The 20,481-nt window shown below is 41.1% G+C and overlaps 1 protein-coding gene across 2 annotated transcripts in view; it reads left to right on the top strand.

Moving 5' to 3' along the window:
- The window catches only part of CACNA2D3 (calcium voltage-gated channel auxiliary subunit alpha2delta 3), an 870,293-nt gene that overhangs the window by 459,447 nt on the left and 390,365 nt on the right, over nt 1-20,481 (top strand). The gene's annotated exons all lie outside the window — the stretch shown is intronic.

Here is a 20,481-nt window from a genome sequence, read left to right as displayed (position 1 = left end):
ATTTCAAAGAAAATTGAACCCACTTACTATATCTCTTCTTGCACTTAGTAAAAGTGATTAAGTAACTGTTGGGAAATATTGGGGTAACTTCCTGGATTAGAAGGTAAGGTTTACAAGGATAAGGACTATGTTACTCTTGACTGTATCCTTAATTAGCTCTGAGCATTGCCTGCTCCATAAATATATTGTCTGAAACAAAATAAAGGTATGTTAATGGAATAAAAGTTTCCTTTACAATTGGAGCATTCCTGGAAAATTTCTAAGATACATTTCCATGAAAATCTGTTTTCCTTTGGCCACCTTTAGATATGTCAGTGCCACCCTCACAGCCATCGCCAGTTACCTCCGCAGGGCCAGGTGACAACTTAGGTTGAAAATGTAGCTGTGGCTGCAAAAATATCATACCTCCTGGGACTCAACACTGCCATCACTCACTTTATTTTGTTGTACATGCTATGTGGGTACAATAAAATAATGCTCCTCCCCTAGAGAGTAGGTATGGCTTAGGCAGTGGGCAGAGTAGCACTCTGTGACGTTCTATGCATGTGCTGGGGAGACCCGCTGGCCCAGATGGGGAGGGAGTGCCATGGGTGCTATGCTAGATGCAGGGAGTAGAAGTGTGGGCATCTCTGAGGGAGTGAGCCTAGAGGATTGGGAGAAATTCATTACAACTGGAACACTGAGTGAGAGGAGAAGTTATACCAGAGCTAATATCCAACCTCCAGTCTGAGGGAGAAGCACACTATATTAAGCTTTTAGGAAAGAGAAGCAAGTACCTTGTAGTTCAAAGGACAAGTGTATCCAGGGACTGTTTGTTTTTGGTTATTTTTTAGGGTAAGGTAGGAAAAAATAAACTTACAGCCAAATTTCTCTAGGGACTTTCTCTTTTGTTGGCCATTGCCTGGGTCTAGAGTTCACCTGCTTACCAATTTTGTAGCATTGGAATATCTTCCAGAGTCTTAAGAAGGTGTCCAGTGATGGTGCTTGCAACAATAAATAGAAAAGATGCTTAAAATGCTTCCTTCAGGTGGATTCCTAGATGTACACAGGCAGTGTGATATTTGGAGATATGAAGTCTTATGAATGAAAAAATTATTAGAGAATGTGAGAAAAGAACTTCATTTAAAATTGCCTTTGAACTTTTGAATGTTGACATTTGAAGCAGTTTTTATTAAAATTAAAAACAGACTTTTGATTCTGCCAGTATAGAGTAGCCATATTTTAATCAGATTGCTCCCCTTACAACTGAAAAACTGTGGATATAACACCACCAATGAGTATAGGAAGATATGCAAGGTAGGAAAAAGTGAACTGCCCAGTCTTAAAGACATGAAGGCAAGTTCCCTGGGTTTCTTATTGATTCCCATGTATCCCAAATAGAGAACTCCAGAAGTTTCCTGCCTGTGCCAAAAACAGGTACACACAAAAATCACACAAACAGAAGCCAGTATTAATAAGAATCAGATGTTGAAATTTAAATTTAAAAAATAACGCTTTAAAAATTGAAATGTTTCAAAAGCAGTTAGGAATTCTCTTGAAATAAATGTAAACAATAAAAGTCTCAACAAAGAATTATAAATTATAAAAAAAAAAGAGCCAAATGGAAATTATAGAACTGAAAAATATAGTCACCAAAATAAAAAGCTCACTGGATCAGCTCAGTTGGAGATGACAGAAGATAGAATCAGTAAACTTCAGGACAGATCAATAGAAATTATCCAGCCTGTGCAACAGAGGGAAAATAGATTGGAATGAAACGACAAGAGTCTAAGGGACACGTGAGACAGCAGAGGGCTAGTGTTCATGTCATAAACATCTCAGGAGATGAGAGAGTGGGACTGGATATATATTTAAAAATATATTGGCTGAAAACTTCCCCAAATTAGTGCATGTTCAAGAGGCTGAGCAAATTACAAATTGGATGAATCCAAGTAAATGCATGGGAAGACAGTATAATTAAATATAAGTGTGTGTGTGTGTGTGTGTGTGTGTGTGTATGTATGTGTGTGAAGTCACCTCAGTTCAGTTCAGTTCAGTCGCTCAGTCGTGTCTGACTCTTTGCGACCCCATGGACTGTGGCACGCCAGGCTTCCCTGTCCATCACCAACTCCTGGAGCTTATTCAAACTCATGTCCATCGCATCCGTGATGCCATCCAACCATCTCATCCTCTGTTGTCTCCTTTTCCTCCCACCTTCAGTCTTTCCCAGCATCAGGATCTTTTCCAGTAAGTCGGTTCTTCACATCAGGTGGCCAAAGTATTGGAGTTTCAGCTTCAGCGTCAGTCCTTCCAATGATTATTCAGGACTGATTTCCGTGTATTTAATTAATTGTTAATTAAAGTATATCAAACATATAGTTAAGATCCATTCCTTCGCAAGAGTTATTTACATTTTGATAAGTAGCTCTTCAAGCCTAAAGAGATTCATGACACTTGGAAATGATTATGTAACAGTATAATTTTCACAGACAGGTACTGGGGAAAAATAAGGAGATAGATCTGCTTCCTCAATTGTTGCCATTTTGCCTGCTACCTACTTACAATACCAGTTCTTCGCATCAGGTGGCCAAAGTATTGGAGCTTCAGCTTCAGCATCAGTCCTTCCAATGAATATTTAGGACTGATTTCCTTTAGGATGGACTGGTTGGATCTCCTTGTAGTCCAAGGGACTCTCAAGAGTCTTCTCCAACACCACAGTTCAAAAGCATCAATTCTTCGGTGCTCAGCTTTCTTTATGGTCCAACTCTCACATCCATACATGACTACTGGAAAAACCATAGCTTTAACTAGACAGACCTTTGTTGGCAAAGTAATGTCGCTGCTTTTTTAATAAGCTGTCTAGATTGGTCATAACTTTTCTTCCAAGGAGCAAGTGTCTTTTAACTTCATGGCTGCAGTCACCATTTGCAGTGATTTTGGAGCCCAAGAAAATAAAGTTTGTCACTGTTTCTACTGTTTCCCTGTCTATTTGCCATGAAGTGATGGGACCAGATGCCATGATCTTAGTTTTCTGAATGTTGAGCTTTAAACCAACTTTTTACTTTCCTCTTTCACTTTCATCAAGAGGCTGTTTAAATCTTCACTTTCTGCCATAAGGGTGGTGTCATCTGCATCTCTGAGGTTATTGATATTTCTCCTGGCAATCTTGATTCCAGCTTGTGCTTCATCCAGCTCAGCATTTCTCATGATGTACTCTACATAGAAGTTAAATAATCAGGGTGACAATATACAGCTTTGATGTGCTCCTTTCCCTATTTGGAACCAGTCTGTTGTTCCATGTCCAGTTCTAACTGTTGCTTCTTGACCTGTATACAGATTTCTCAGGAGGCAGGTTAGGTGGTCTGGTATTCCCATCTCTTGAAGAATTTTCCACAGTTTGTTGTGGTCCACACAGTCAAAGGCTTTGGCATAGTCAATAAAGCAGAAATAGTTGTTTTTCTCTCAAGTCACCTCAGTCATGTCTCTTTGTGACCCCGTGGACTGTAGCCCACCAGGCTCCACTGTCCATGGAATTTTTGAGGCAAGAATACCGAAGTGTATTGCCATTTCCTTCTCCAGGAGATCTTCCCCACCCAGGGATCCTACATAAGGGGAAAAAAGTGAAATCTGCCAGAGAGAAAGGACATATTATTTAAATTACCAATTTGAATAACAGCAGATTTTTCATATGAAATCAGGGAGACCGGAAGGAATTGCCATAGCATTTTTCAAATAATGAAAGAAACGGACCGTCCACCAGTATCCTATATTCAGTGAAAAAATTGTTCATGAATGAAGGAATAAAGACATGTTCAGATGAAGGAAAACTGAGAATTTTCTTGCCAGCAAACCTGCCATTATTAGAGAATTTCTCCAGGCAGAAAGGAAATAACAGAAAAAAAGCTTGAAGCTTCAGGAAGGAAAGAATATTGAATTGGTTAAATTTAGGAGTAAGAATAATATAGTATCTTAATTCTCAGGAGATTAAAAAAAAATTTTTTTTTATTGAGTTCCCAGGTGGCTCTGTGGTAAAGAATCCACCTGCCAAGCAGGAGATGTGGGTTCAGGATCCCTAAGTTGGGAAGATCCCCTGTTGAAGGAAATGGCCAGTATTCTTGCCTGGGAAATCCCATACACAGAGGATTCTGGTGGGCTACAGTCTGTGGAGTCACAAAAGAGTTAGATGTGATTTAGCAACTAAACAACAATAACAATAGTTGATTTACAATGTTGTTTTAATTCCTGCTGTACAGCAAAGTGACTTAGTTATACACATATATAAACTTTTTCACTATAGTTTACTCACAAGATTTTGAATTATAGTTCCCTGTGCTATACAGTAGGATTTTGCTATTTATCCATCCTATATATATATAATAGTTTGCATCTACTAATCCCACACTCCCAATCCTTCCCTCCCCCATCCCCCTCTCCTTTGATAACTACAAATCTGTTCTCTATGTCTGTAAGCCTGTTGTTCTTTTGTAGATAAGTTCACTTGTATTGTATTATAGATTTCACAAATGATTTCGTATGGCATTTGTCTTTGACTTTCTTTTTTAAATTTTATGTATGTATTTAAGCTGCACTGGGTCTTTGTTGCTTTCTCTAGTTGCGGCGAAGGGGGCTACTCTTCGTTGTGGTGTGTGAGCTTCTCACTGTGGTGGGTTCTCTTGTTGCAGAGCACGGGCTCTAGGCACATAGGCTCAGTAGTTGCCCTGTGGCATGTGAGATCTTCCTGGACCAGGGATCAAAACCTATGTCCCCTGCCTCAGCGGGCAGATTCTTAACCACTGGACCATCAGGAAAGTCCCTTGTCTTTCTCTCTCTGACTTACTTCGCTTAGTATGATAATCTCTAGGTCCATCCATGTTGCTGTAAATGCCATTATTTCATTCTTTTTAATGGCGAGTAACAGTTTTGTGTGTGTGTATCACATCTTCTTCATCCATTCCTCTGTCAATGGACATTTAAGTTGTTTCCCTGTCTTGGCTGTTGTAAACAGTCTCGCTACGGACATAGGGGTGCATGTATCTCTTCAAATTATACTTTTAACTGGGTATATGTCCAGGGGTAGGATTGCAGGATCGTATGGCAACTCAGTTTTTAGTTTTTGAGACACCTCCATACTGTTGTTTATAGTGGCTGCACCAGTTTACATTCCCACGAACAGTGTAAGAGGGTTCCCTTTCTCCACGCCTTCCAAGATTCTCAAATCATATTTGATAGTTGAAACAAGAACTATAGCTTCATCTGATGTGGTGCCCAATATCTGTTGAGGAAATACTTAAGACAGTTATATTTGAAAGTGTGGAAGGTAAAGGAGCCTAATTAGAAATAAGAGTTGTATATTTCACTGTAAGTAGTAAATGCTGATATCAATAGAATATGATAAATTGCATATTTATATTATAGTACCTAGAGCAACCATTGTGAAAACAATAAAATGAGCAATACTTAAAAAGTAATTAAAAATTAATAAATAAATAAATTGCATTTTCAGGGGGCAAGAAACCGGATATGAATATTGACCTGTCAAGTTTCTCATGCTTCGGTGAAATTCAGAAGATGGTGTTCTAATCTTAACATATGCCTTGCACAAATATTGTTATGTTGTATTTTGTATTGCAAAAATGAGCTGCTTCTTTTAGGAAAATCAAAAGGTTTATATTTACATCTCAAAATGCTAATTAGTTATTTTTCTTAAAAAAAGCAGCTCAGAAAAATGTAAGAAAAGAAAATTAGAGATGAGAAATTAAGAGAAAATGAGCAGGTAAAAAAGATAAAAAGGAAGACAATCTCTAACATATCACTAGTTATTTTAAACATGAATGGTCTAGGCACACCAATTAAAAGATAGAGATTGGCCAAGTAGATCTGAAAAAATATGAGCCAACCATATGCTTACTACAAGAAATTTGCTTCTAATACAGTGACAAACGTATGTTATAAGTAAAATGATGGGAAAAGATACACTATGCAAGCTTTAAAAGAAATATAAGTGGTTATATTAATATCCAGAGAAGGCAATGGCACCCCACTCCAGTACTCTTGCCTGGAAAATCCCATGGACAGAGGAGCCTGGTAGGCTGCAGTTCATGGGGTTGCTAAGAGTCGACACGACTGAGCAACTTCACTTTCACTTTTCACTTTGATGCATTGGAGAAGGAAATGGCAACCCACTCCAGTGTTCTTGCCTGGAGAATCCCAAGGATGGGGGAGCCTGGTGGGTTGCCGTCTCTGGGGTTGCACAGAGTCAGACATGACTGAAGCGACTTAGCAGCATATTAATATCAAGTAAACTCATCTTCAGAGCAAAGAAAAATACTAGAGACAAAGAGGGGCAGTATATAATAAGTGTCAATCCCCAGGAAGAAAGAATAATTTTAAGTATGTTTGGACCAAACTATGGAGTTTCAAAACACATGAAGCAAAAATTAAGAGTTGAGAGTAGAAATAGAAAAACTTACAGTTATAATTGGGGACTTGTACACTTCACATTTGTGAATTGCTAGACTGTTAAACCGAAAATCAGCAGGGCTATGGAGGAGCTGAGCAACACCATCAGTCTATAAGATCTAGCTACCATTCATTGCATCCTTTACCCAACAACAGTCCGGTATATATTCTTTCAAATATACATTGAACATTAGCCAGGATAAAAGAGATCCTGAGAATTCCCTCGTGGTCCATTTATCCTTTGTAGAAGGAAATGGCAACCTACTCCAGTATTCTTGCCTGGAGAATCCTATGGACAGAGGACCTTGGCGGGCTGCAGCCCATAGGGTAGCAGAGTCAGACGCGACTGAAGTGACTTAGAACGCACTGCCAGCAGTTAAGACTCTGGACTTCTGGGACTTTCCTGGCAATTCAGGGGTTAAGACTCCATGCTTCCAATGCAGGGAGTGTGGGTTCAACCCCTGTCAGGGAACTAGATCTTACATGCCATGGGGCATGGCCAAACTCAAAAGGTGAAAGACTGTGCTTCCACTGCTGGGGGCCCAGGTTCAATCCCTGGTTGGGGAACTAGGATCCCACATGCCACACAGCCAAAAAAGTAAAAGAAATGATAGACCTTGGGTCATAATACAAAGCTCAGCAAGTGTAAAAGAGTTAAAATGATGCAGAGTATTTTTTTATGATTATAATGGAATCAAATTAGAAATCATTAGCATAAAGACATTAGAAAAATCTCTATAAACATTTCTAAATCAAATAATATACTGCTAAATAATTCATGTGTCACCAAGAACATCTTGGAGGTGATTTTACAAATATAAAGCTGAATGAAAATGAAAAGACAATGTATCAAAATGTGTGGGACAAAGCTATAACAGCATCCAGAGGGAAATTTATAGCACTGAATTCTTACATTAAAGAGGAATGCCTCACAATAATAATTTAACTTTTACCAAAAGTAACTAGAAAAAGGAGAGCAAAATAAACCTAAAGCAAACAGAAGGAAAGAAATAATAAAGAGCAAAAATATTCTGCCAGGAGACCCAGGTTTGATCTCTGGGATGGGACAATCCCCTGTAGAAGGAAATGGCAACCCACTCCAAATTCTTACCTGGGAAGTCTCATGGACAGAGGAGCCCAGCGGGCTACAGTCCATGGGGTCACAAAAGAGTCGGACACAACTGAGTGTCTAAACAACAACAACAACAGAAATCAATTACAGGTATACCTCATTTTATTTTGCTTCAATTTGTTGCATTTTGTAATAATATTGTGGTTTTAGCAACCCTGCATCAAGAAAGTGTTGGCACTGTTTTTACAACAGTTATGGTGATCTGCGATAAGTGATCTTTGATATTAGTAATCTAACTGTTTTGTGATGCTACAAACTGGACCCACTTACGATGGTGAACTTGGTCAGTAAAAGTTTTGTGAAAGTCACTCAATTGTGTCTGACTCTTTGCGACCCCATGGACTATACAGTCCACAAAATTCTCCAGGCCAGAATACTGGTGTGTGTATCCTTTCCCTTCTCCAGGGGATCTTCCAAACCCAGGGATCAAACCAAGGTCTCCCTCATTGCAGGCAGATTCTTTACCTTCTTTGAGCCACAAGGGAAGCTCAGATGTTCTGTGGTTTAGTGCAGTTCCAGCAAGGTTTTTGTAGATATAGACAAGGAGATTCTAAAGTTTGCACAGAAGGGCCCTAAAATAATAAACAGTCTTGAAAAGGAAGGAAGGGTCATCCCCACTGTCCCCAGTGCACCCCCTGTGTGTCTTCTGTAGACTTTGATTCTGCAAGATCAGGTGCCCATTCTGGATCCATAATCGCATCTCCAGTGGGTGGCACAGCCCGACCAGCAGCCTAGTCTGGGTGGCTACAGCTGTGGGAAGGAAGCAGGCCTGTGTTGGACAGATCTACCTGATTTTCCAGAATGAAAAGACTGGGCAACTAGGCCAGTACCTATGAATGAGGTTGATGCTCAGTAGAAGTATTAATGAATGAATGAATGAATAGATAAGCTACCTGGGAAAGGATTCTCATTGAGTAATTTTTCTTTCATTTCGATAGAAGGTCCACAAAACGTTGAAAACAAAAGCATGAAATGAATCACATTTAAATAGAATCAGAACATTCTGAACTTGATTGTGAATGAAATGATCTGATTCCAGGGTTGACATTCCTTACTACTCTGTCTAGTTCAGTCCAGTCCCCTGAATGGCAACTCTGATGCCATTTTCTCTTGTTCTTTTTAAAACAGGGATTGGGATTATGGCCTGTAAAAACTGTGTATAACTGGCATTGTGCATACACATTGATGCTAGCCTTCCATCCTGTCAGTTCAGTGATTCTGACTAAAACGTGTCAAATCCTTTGGAGTATTTCATTCATCACTCAAAAACTCCATTTACCTCCTGAGAAGTTCTCATGACAGTGAAACAACAGATTCTTTCTTACTTTGTCATCTTTTAACTATTTCCCTGATGGCCACTGAAATGCTACTTGCGGTTAATGAAAGGGCTTCTGCAAGGTGACACCTGGGATTATTATGTTATGTGCCTTTAGTCCAATAGCAGCTAACTCTGGTTTCCAAATATTTAGATGACCTCCTAAAGATTTCAAAACTGGATAATTTTAATTAAAGCAGTATTTGATAAAATTCACTTTCGAAATTTAAAAGAAGAATGAGAGCATCTTGATGTCATGAAATAAAAGAAAATGTTAGAGCAAAAACACTGGCCTTGGACAGACTAAATAGTCCTGTTTCACAGATTTCCTGTGATTTTGCTTGACACGGCCCATGACACATCATTCCTGAACAAGTGATCTTGAGGTTCTATTAAGCTTTTGTCTTTTAAAGGCATTGTTTACTGTCTAGAGAGAATTTTCTTTTGCTGCTTTATGTACCAAATAACTGAAATATTTTTTCTTTAAGGAAAGAGAAACCATGACAAATTGGGTGAGCCTGGAGTTTAAATATAACATTCAAATGAGTAAATTCTTGTCCTGATTTACTTCAGGCCTTCTGAAGCATTCATCAGACCTTAAAATGAGCCTCCTATGGTCTCTCTCTGGGATGGGAAGGAAGATTAGTGATATGGTTTTTCTCTGGTTTTATAATGAAGACGTTCTAAAATCCACTGAATTTCATGGCTCTGTTTAAGATGCATTTCTATTTATTTCTAAATCAACTATCTTAGAAACCCATGTCACTCTCATCTTTTTCCAGTTTTGATCTTTTCCCGTGGGATCAGGAGACACTGAACTTATGTGAATTAACAAAAATAAACATCAGAGTTGCTGAATTTTCCCTAGTATTGTTTCTGCCAGCCTGAACTTTGTCAAAAGAAGTATCCTGGATTCTGAAACTTCCCACTTCTCATGGCTTGATGGGCATCCAGTGAACAAGTGGGTGTCCATTGTACAAATGTGCCAATGTTATGGGAGTGAGGGGTATGTTATGAACTCTAAGTACAAAGTAACCCTGCTGCCCAAACACCGAGGGAAAGAAAATGGCAGAGTAAACACACACTAAGCCAGTTTTACTCAATTTAGAGTTAAGAAAAGGTAGTAAGAATTGCATTGCTTTAAAAAATGTCATAGTACATTAAAAATCCAGAGAACATTTCAAAATAGTTTAAATGAAAGCAAAGATTTTTTAGATCTAGTGTAACTTAACACAGTGCAGCTCTAAACAAGAATAAGGTAGGTTTACGTATTTTACCACAAAAGACTGACCGTGGTCTAGTCTATAGGTAGGTGAACTACAAGCATGATGTTGAATAGATCTCTAGAACTTGCTGAACTATTGGTCCCCTCCTTATTGTCTTCCATCCTATGCCTCTCATTTATCTATCCATTTTCTTCTCTTGCTATTATGATGTTTACATTTCCATCATCTCTTTCTCTCCCTCCCCCTTACTTCCCTCTTTCTTTCCTTTTCTAGTCATATTAAAATCTCTATAGCCTGGAAGTCAGTGTGAACCCTCTAAAACCTTACGTATGTTCTGTTTTCCGTCTGGAACATACAGATACTTTTTCCTTCGTGTTCTCCCGCATCTCTTGTGCCCAGTTAACATTTTCACCCTCTGGCCTCAGATAAAATAACAGTGCCCTTTGGGGTTTCCCTGTGAGGCCATGTGGTGATCTGGCTTCTCTCTTCCCTTCCCAGTGGCCAGAGTCTTGATGATGTTGTGTTCGCCACTGTTTCTATTGCATCCAGCGTAGGGCCAGGCCATCCATAAAGAGCACTGAATGGAGGAAGCACTTGATTCTTCAGATCAAGTCAGCCTCCTGATCAAAGCCCTTCCAAGACTTCCTGTTCCACCTAAAATGAAACCTAACCTCCTTTATAGTGAGTGCAATGCCTGCTGACCACCATGCGCTCTTTCTTCCTCCACTCAGGGCATGGGGTAGGTTTCTTTGTCATCACACTCTACAGCATGCCCATTACCACCTCAGCAGGGCCTCAGCACCAGCTCCTCCTCCTAGAAGAAGAAGCGTTCATTTCTGGTTAGATCTTAGTCCAGAGGTCACCTTCTCTGACCCCTCCTCCACGTGACCTTACTCTGACTCATGTGAGCCCTTGTGACAGATGTTCCTTTCTTTTTATTTGCTTGTTCATTTGTCTGTTACTCACTACCTGAAAGACCACTCTGTGGGCACTCATGCTCTGTGTTTGACCACTGCTGAATCTCTTAGAAGGAGCCCTTGGCCAAGTGCTCAGATACTACTGACTAAACAGGTGGATGAATGGAGAAAGGAGTATTCATTTTCTCATCCTGCTATAGTCTTAGGTCTTGAGAGTAAAAGAAAAAGCTCAATCAATTCAGTTCAGTTCAGTCGCTCAGTCGTGTCCGACTCTTTGTGACCCCATGAATCGCAGCACGCCAGGCCTCCCTATCACCAGCTCCCGGAGTTCACTCAGACTCACGTCTATCGAGTCAGTGATGCCATCCAGCCATCTCATCCTCTGTCGTCCCCTTCTCCTCCAGCCCCCAATCCCTCCCAGCATCAGGGTCTTTTCCAATGAGTCAACTCTTCGCATGAGGTGGCCAAAGTACTGGAGTTTCAGCTTTAGCATCATTCCTTCCAAAGAAATCCCAGGACTGATCTTCAGAATGGATTGCTAGGGGTAGGCAAACTGACAGCTGGAAAATGGAAACTGATAGCCTGATTTTGCAAGGAAAAAAGGCTAAAGCTGGTTTCGATGAAAACAGCTGAGAGTATATAAGCAACAGCTTGGAGTGTCGAGGATTTTGATAAAAGTTAGAGCAGTATGCTTATATCTACCAGAGTTACTGTTTAGCATGACAGTGTTGAGTTGTTGGGGTGAATTGAAGTTCAATAGTCTCTATTTTGGAGAGAGAAGTAGTATTAGAGGTAAAAATGCCTAATTGTTAAGAACCAAATTAATGTGGCTTTCAGTCTGGCCACAGTGAGCAGCGACCTGGCGGTGTGTGCCACCTCACCTCTGTCACACAGGTGAGCTTCCTCTGTCCCCTTCCTTCTTGTACAATCACAGAGGATTCTGGCAAGGTTTAATGGGAGAACAGCATTAGAGTGTTTTGCAGGGCCAGCATCTTAACAAATTTGAGTAATTGATTATTTACTTAATAATGATTATTAATGATTTGTTAAGTTTCTCTACCCCACATTTTAACATATAGAAAGATAGAGTATATAAAAAATAAACTGCGGTTCTCAGAACAAGCCACTTCCCAGAGCATCTCTCCCAGAGCGACCAGCCCTTCTGCGTGAAATTCTCATGTTCACACATACCACCAAGCTTATCCACCTTTTGACATTTTTAATGGGAACACTCAAATGGTTAAGCTAGAATGTGCTGTCCATGATTTCACAAATATTTAGTCAACAGTCATGGGAATTGTACCTTGCAAAGTGGCACAGAAACAGGTCAGCACTTGGAGGCAGACATATGGGCTGGGCCATCATCGTAAATAGAGCAACCTAAGTTATTTTTATGGCAAGTGTCGCTGATGTGAAAATAGGAAAGAAAGTACAAATGGCATAAGGTCCTACAGCACATGGTAAAATCCTGCCTTTTTGAGTGGCAAGTGCAGCCACCTTAGCTATTCTGCTGTAACCTACTAGAACATTGTGAATGTCAGGGTGATGGGAACCCAGCCATGCCTCCCTCACACATCAACACATCAGTTATGACTCCTTAATTTCCAGAGCCTCATCTTCTCTCTCCTTCCCCTGGATCATCACTGATTCTGGGACAGGAAGTCTCATCCTGCAGTCTCTTACTTTGGACAAAATGAATCCAGAGCAACTTGATCAGAATAAAAGGCTATTATGAGCAACCTTATTAAATTACTATTTTTGTAGGCAAAAAATGGTCTGATAGTTCAGCATTTCACTTATTTATTATGGACAGTGCTTGTTAGTAGGGCCGCAACATTAGGTGTACCCCATTAGCCTGTTTGCTCCCAGTAGGTCATGCGGCTGATTCATTTAATCACTATTAATTGTATAAATTAACTGTACAAGAACCTAGATGCAAATACAGTAACTAATTAATAAGAAAAAAACAAAAACAATCTGGCAGTCAGAACAATGGGCTTTCATATGCAGATTACCCCAGCAATGTGAAACATGGGCCTTCAGTCAGCTCTCTAGTTTAGATTATTTCTGAGGGATTAAACCTCTCGCCAGATTTGGTTAAAATGGCCTATGAGAAACCCCTGAAAGTCTTAAAGCCGTGTGACTTCACTTTGTGATGTTGCTTTAGTCTGTGTATGGATGTCAGGCCATCCAAGTATTAACTAGCACTCTGGCCACATGGGTAGAGCCTGCGGACACTAGGGAGCTGCCAGGGTCTCTGCCTCAGCTGCCGCCACTGAGCCTGGGGAGGACCATCCAGATGCCAGGCCCAGAGCCTCCACTCTGCCTGCCAAGGCCCTGGCGGTAAAAGCCAGCTGGCACAGGCTGTGTGCAACCCTTGAGTTTGCAGCCAGTTAGTTGCCCGAAACACTTTGGAATCAGATCGGCGCTGAAGGCATTTCTCTGGAAGGAGCTGTTATCTGACTTCAGTTCTGCATCGTCAATCATTGTCTGATGCAGCCTGTCCCTTCCCTGGGTGTGTGTGGGGGGAGGTACAATGGCACACTTGGTTAGAGGACTCAACAACTAACAGCAGGAAGCTTCTGCAGCCTTACTCCCTCCAGCCTAAGCCTCCTGAGCTGGCTTCACACATTGTGTGTGCCCTGTTGCTAATTCGAGAGCACTCCTCTCCATTAAAGGCATTCAGTGCACAAAGTGGAAGGTGTTTTTGCTTCTGTAGCTGCCTCTTATCTTTAGAGAGAGAAGATGTTCTTCCATCTGTAATACTTAAAAAGATTTGCTTTAAGTCTAGCAGATTTCTAGAGTATTTGCTGTAAACTCTTACTGGATTGAGCTGGATTGACCTCATTTAGCAGCTCGCTGGGTCTTGGAGGGGAGTATCTAGCGCAAATCAGTGTGCCTTGGTTGAAACTGCTATCTCATGATAATTCCACTAGGGAAGTCAGAAAGCTGCATGCCTGGCTTTTTCTCAAGGACTGGTTTGGTTTTAGGGACTACAGACTGCCGAGTACCCAACATAATGGGATGTGCTGTGAGGCACCAAGGGAGCTAACTCATAAATGGAGCCTCCTGCTGTACTTGTTTTTGGCTTTCCTTCCTTGCCAGCTGCATAAGCCTTCCATACCCTGGCTTCACCGTGTGTGCATCTAATGAGCCGTGTGTGGAAGCTGCAGGTCTTAAGAAGGGGCAGTTCACTGAGTGCAGCTCTGACACAAAGTCTGGAGCCCTCCCTGTCATTCTGCTCCCTGGATGCTGCTCTAGACCTCCTTGCCCAGAGGTTTCTTCACTTGGGACTCAGTTTCCTTGATAATAAAATGTTTATCTATCTATTATTTTTTGATGATGCCCAGATCATGTGCCTGAGGTCTTGGACTTGGATTTGTGTGATCCAGAGTAGCTGACCAAAACCAATCACTCACATTTTTATCATGGACACATCATGTTGGATGAGACTGGTCACGTTTGGCTAAAAGCATTTCAACATACATAATTTGGAAATTCCCATTCTTGTCATCGGGGTGGTGAATGATTAAAACTTGGCAGCTAGGCATAAGAATACCAAGAACAATATTAAACTGTGTAGATTCCTGAGCCCACTGGAGATCTACTGGATTAGAATTTGTCAGCCTGGAGCCACAGGATGTTTTTAACAAGTTGCTGGTACTTCTGTTGCAGTCTGTTCATGAACATATTATTTAGACATCACTGGGGTCTAGTACAACCCCAAAACTTTTGCTTGAGTCACCCCACAGAAATTAGGTATTCTTGGATTTGTTTGAATGAGGAAGCTTCTTAAGCATGGATCTTCTGATCTCCCATTACTGTTTCCATTCTAAACCTTGGGAGCCTGACTTCAATATTTGAGTTATTTTTAGAGTTAAAATATTAAATATTTTCATGGTTATAAGATACCTTCTGAATCTCTTCATTTTTTCCTGATATCTGACACCAGATGATTTTAATACCTAGCGTATTAAACTAATAGTTGTGAAGGACTCCATGTATAGTTCTAAGTTAAGGATAAAATGCTATATTCTTGTTTTATCCTTTTAGGACACTGGGAAGTAAAACCAGGCATTGATGAACATGAGTAGACATTTATGTAGAGACAAGTCTGTGAGCGGAGACAGTCTTCCAATACAGTGCCAAGTTCCTGTCCCTGTGTCTGCCCCAAGCCACAGCTGCCATCAGGATTGGCTAAATCATCTGCAGGGCCTAGTGCAAAATGAAAATGAGGGGCCACTTGTCCAAAATGTAAGAATTTCAGGATGGTGTCATCAGATCATTAAATCTGGCCCTTCCAAACATGCATTCTTGTGCAAAGCCAGTCCCTGGAATTGGTCTCAAATTATTTAGTTCTGAAAATGAATATTTCCTCTTTTTTATCTCTTTATAAGATGACTTGCAAAGAACATTCACACAATAATAAGGAGAAAAGAGTTCTGAATTATTGTAGAGATTTTTGAGGTTGAGTTTTAGTGTTTCTGTCTTTTTTTTTTTTTTTTCTGAACCAGTGTTAAATTTGTTTCTACAGGAGCTATCTCTTCTTTACTACCACCTCAGAAGGAGCTTCCATTGGGATCTTTGAAAAAAACACCAGCCCCATAATCTGAGATTGCAAACTGAGTTGAAGCAGTGCAGTGTCGGCTATTGTTTAGACATTTCCGTTATCTGAAGTTGAAGGTTTTTGTGGGTGGTCCCTCTCTGTTGGGTGTCACTCTCAACAAACGTGTGGGAAGAAGAAATAACCACAGATGCAGCCAAGCTTCAATCAGCTCTGCCTTAATTGGCGAGTCGGTTGCTTTTGTAGCGCAGGCAGAATCAATTAGGGAGCTGGGCTAGGAGACAGCGCTGGCGCTGCCATCCCCCCTGGTGGAGAGTGTGGGTTGTTGGCTCCACCAAGAGGAATAGGTGCTATCACTGGCCTTATCATAAACGAGGCTCCAGGACGGCTTAGTGCATCCAACCAACTGTTTTTAGTTCTTTTATTTTCCAAGAATTCCTCCTGCCCTCCAGGCTTTCTCTGCCTCATCTCTCCACTCTCTTCTTTTCTTCCAAGGGCCTGCCCCTCTGAGGTGTCATGGTGTGGGCCTTTCTGGTTCCCTTCAAGGCAGGGGGTCATCTCTTCTTCCCTTGTCCCCAGCGCTCCAGGCCCAGAGTCAGGCGTCCAGTGGCCACTTGATAGCATGTCTTGTCTGTCATGTGGAGCAACCTGGTATTTCTGCAAGTTGAAAGGTGATTTTGAGACTAAGATCCCAAAATTTGAAATTCTATAAATATGGACATGTTAGGAAGAGGGGATTCATTTACAGTAATAAGTCTTTGTCTGTCTAATGATGCTTTCATTTTTAACGTTTCTTTTTATACCAAATAATAAAGAAAATGGATAAGCAAAAGGAAGAAAAAATTTAAAGTTGCATGTAATCTTAACAAAAAGAACCAACTGTACTGCTGTATATATCCTGAAGGCCCTTATATCAGATAGTTGTGCTTAAAAAAAAGAAGAGTAGATTGTTACTTCTTTAAATGTCCTTTAAAATTATTACAAGTTGTGATAACCCTTCTAGTCCCTGAAATATTCTTCTAAAATATTTCAGATGACTACAAAACATTTCATCCTCTTTACTGTTGAAAATACAGTTTGGTTTCCTTTTTTTCCCTGTTTTTATAAACAGTACAGTGATGAGCATCTGTATAAATATTTGAGTATTTCCTTGATTAATTCCCTATAATAAATTCATAGAATTGAAATTGGGTCAAATCGTATTTAAGTGTTGCATGAATGTAAGGCCTTTTATATATTTTAGTTTGTCCATTGATTCAACAAGTATTTGAGTGTTTGCCTTGGGTTGGCTAGGTACCATAAGGGTGTTGGGGCCATAACGTGAGTGAGACAGATGAAATGAGACATCTCCTTTTTCTTGTGGAGATGCCAACTATAAATATACATCTGTTTGTACCTGAAGTTTCCAGAGCTTGGCACTGTGTTTGGAATGAACTGAAGTTGTGACTTGTATCTGTTCTCATGTAGTGGAGCTCATGAAAGCCTTCTTCCTCCAAGAAGCTAACCTGAGTCAAATCAAGGTTTTTATAAAGTTTGTGAAGGATGGACTTGGACCTTCAGAAATACCAGAAAAATGTGAAGGGTGAGACCTGCCTATTTACACACATGGCATCTTGCCAGGAGAGACACAAAGCAGGCACATCTGTATAAGTAGCATTTGGACTGTGACTTTCCTCAGTCACTAGAAGGTTCTCAGACCTGGCTCCCTCAGGAGCCTCACAGGAGGATGATGAACTGATTAGATCAGCAGGGAGTCCTCCTGAACCCTGCCATGTCCCACTGTGCAAAGCTTCCATGGAGGCACCGGTTTTACTTCAGATATTTCCATGTCAGAGAGAATCATCAGTTCTGGGCTCATCCACCTCATCTTAACATGGGACAGTAAGTGCTTCTGCCATTGAAATGAGGTTATAGTGCAGCCGACTTCCTAGTATGAATTAGTACTCATTGTTCACATCCAGGAGATCTATCTGATCTCTAATTTGGCACTAGTATTAAACATCTGCTACCTTCAGACACTTCAGTTTGTAATATACAACATTAAGGACAAACGGGGACTGACTCAGACACAGTTCTATCAGGTCTGTACTTTTTCCTCCAAATTGCAAACATCTGGACCTACTTCTTTAATACCAGCTTTCTTGGGTCATTGTGTTTCCACGTTTGAGAAACACCATCTCACAGTCTGCCTTCCCCACCAAATCTAATCACAGTCTGATTCACTTTGAGATAGTGGTATCATAAGAAGTGTACAAAGTGCTTCTCTCTGCAGCATGTAGAAGGGAAACACGTGTAGTGAAGAGATAGAAGACACAGGGGAGCTTTCCCCAGGGGAACTAAAGCACAATGTGCCCCTAACATTATAGAAAAAGGTTTCTAGGAAATAGGTAGTCCACGGGGGTCACTTGAGGCCTAGCAGAGAGAGCATTCCCAAGACAAGGCAAGGTGATACTGATGGCCGCAGTGTTTATTAGATGCTTTCTGTATACCAGCCTTGGCTTGAGCACTCATGCCATAAATCCATGACATATATGCCCAAAAGATGTTGTGAAATTCAGCCAAGGAATTTCTCAGACTTCGCTGGAACATGAGAGAATTATCCCAGAGATGAGGGTGAAGGAGGGTCTGTTGCCAGGAGAAATTATATCATGATGAAGAGGCCATGTTTATATGAAATCATACTGTGGCCTACTATCAGGTATGGAGGCCATCTAGGTCTCTGGTAAATGGGCTTCTGTGGTTTGGGTTTGGAGCTCAATAGTAATGGAACCATTGAGATGTGTAAAAGCATGTTTGGAAATTCCTATGAGGAGTTAGACATCAGAATGAGGCAGTCATGATTACTGGGACACTGCTTCTTGATTCAGGCTGATTTTATGTTGATGTGAGCAGTATCACTATTTTAGGAGAAGGTGAGTGGTACCATGTCTTATTACTGATAGTGCTGACGACTGGAGAGCTTCTACAGGGCACTCTTACCTTTAGCTTCTTAATTTTAGTCTGTCATCTGATGACCACAGTACAGAACAGCCTAACATAGCCAGGCACGTTTGATGAACACCTGCTCTGTAGCTGTCCATCAGACTTTTGCACTCCATGGGCACTGCCAGATGCTAAGTGTGACCCAGGCAGCAAGGAACAGGGGCCTGCACACTTCCCATACCTTCTTTGCTCACATTGGATCCATTGGATCTCAATCCATTGCTCAGTCTTGTTCCATTGGATCTCATTAAAAAAGATGGATTCCACAGTAAGATTATTAAGAATTTCCAGGCAGTGACAGCATAGTACTGAACCAAGCACAGGCCCTTTGAACACAGGGCCCTGTGTGGCTGTACTCATCTTGTGCCCCTGAGACCAGGCCTGTGTGAGATCCCTAGGGCTGTGTGTGCTGCAGCGTCAGGGATGTCGAGAGCTGCACCCTGTGCATTGGAAGGGCTGTTTGAATATGGATTTAAATATGGGGCTCTGCACTTTGAAACCCACCTTCCTCATACTTTGCTCTGCCATCCTGGACACATATTTCACCATTCGAAGACTCCATTTGCCTGTGTGTTAAATAGGAACCTAATAGTACCTTTTAGGGGTGTTTAGGAAGATGGAGTGAGGTTATGGATGAAAAGTACCCAGTTCCCAGCATACAGTTATCATCCAGCCAGCATTTGCTGCCTTTGGAGAAACTGAGTGAGGCAGTTTCTGAAAGCCTTCCCGTGGCTGCAGCATCCTTTGTCCAGATGTAATGGGCACAAAATACGGGTCTGCTTAACTCTAGTGACCCGGATGGGCATCACTGATAGGTAGTTGTTAGCCTTTCCCCCAAGTAACCCCAGTCAGAACCACTGACTCTCATCAACTCCGTGGATGGGGGATTGTTTTGTCTCCTGATGTCTACTTTTTGTATTAATGTCTTGCTTTTAATTGGGAGGACTCAGACATTCATTATAATTACATAGGAAGAAACATGATTGCTATTATCCCAGAGTTATCAGAATTGATTCAGCTAAATCAAATGCTGGTGGGGAGAGAGGGTTGTGTCGCCAGGACCTTCCGCTGGCCTGGATGTTGTGACTGTTTCACAGAGATAAGCGGCCTCGCTGTGCCTGCTGGCATCCGGGCGTAGACAGCCGCGGCGCTGGTGCTGGTTCATCTCCCCGGGCGTTAAGCTGCACTAATTGCTTTGGAAGGGAGGCCTTCTCCCGGACAGCAGCATATGCTGCGTGAGCGCCTGAAGCAAAGATAAAAAGCCACCCTCCTCCTCCTTTATGGAAGTTTAATAATAAAATGGAACTGTCACCATTCCCAATAAATTGTTTATTTTAATTTAGAAAAATAATGGAAACTGGCCACCTCCTGGCACACAGTTGTTGAGGACCGATTTCCTGGCTCAGCTAATTTTGAGCCAAATACTGTCCTTCAGTAGCTTGCCCTAGAAGACACTCAGGCCTCAGTGTCAGTAAAATCAACCACATGTCTCTCCACTTAATAAAACCTAGCCCTTTAAGGTGAAATGCATCATTTTTCAAGGTGGATTAGATTGTAAAGTTGCAATCCAGGAAGTTGGCATAGATGTTTGAGGCATAAAGTTTTGTAGGATTTTTTTCAAGTATTTCTTTTAGCAAATATGAAATTAAAATATGCTCACATATTTCTGTCTTCATGATTCTTTCAAATGTCTTCTTTTTTCCTGTAATAATAGTGAGAAGTCAGCTTGATGCCTTTTGAATTAAGTCAGAAAAGAAGGCATCTAAGAAGGAAGTATCTTACTAAGGCTTATAGAGGGAGGGTGAGTGGCACTGTGGAAATTGGACTTCAAGCCACCTGGCTCCTGCCTACTGTTCTAAGGCACGGATGCTCTCACTTTTTCACCAAATAAACAGAAGCTTTCTCAC

The sequence above is a fragment of the Capra hircus genome, chromosome 22 (genome assembly GCF_001704415.2).
Source record: "Capra hircus breed San Clemente chromosome 22, ASM170441v1, whole genome shotgun sequence".
NCBI classification, from domain to species: Eukaryota; Metazoa; Chordata; class Mammalia; order Artiodactyla; family Bovidae; genus Capra; species Capra hircus.
Note: the sequence above shows the minus strand (reverse complement) of the source record. Positions and strands in the feature narration are given on the sequence as shown.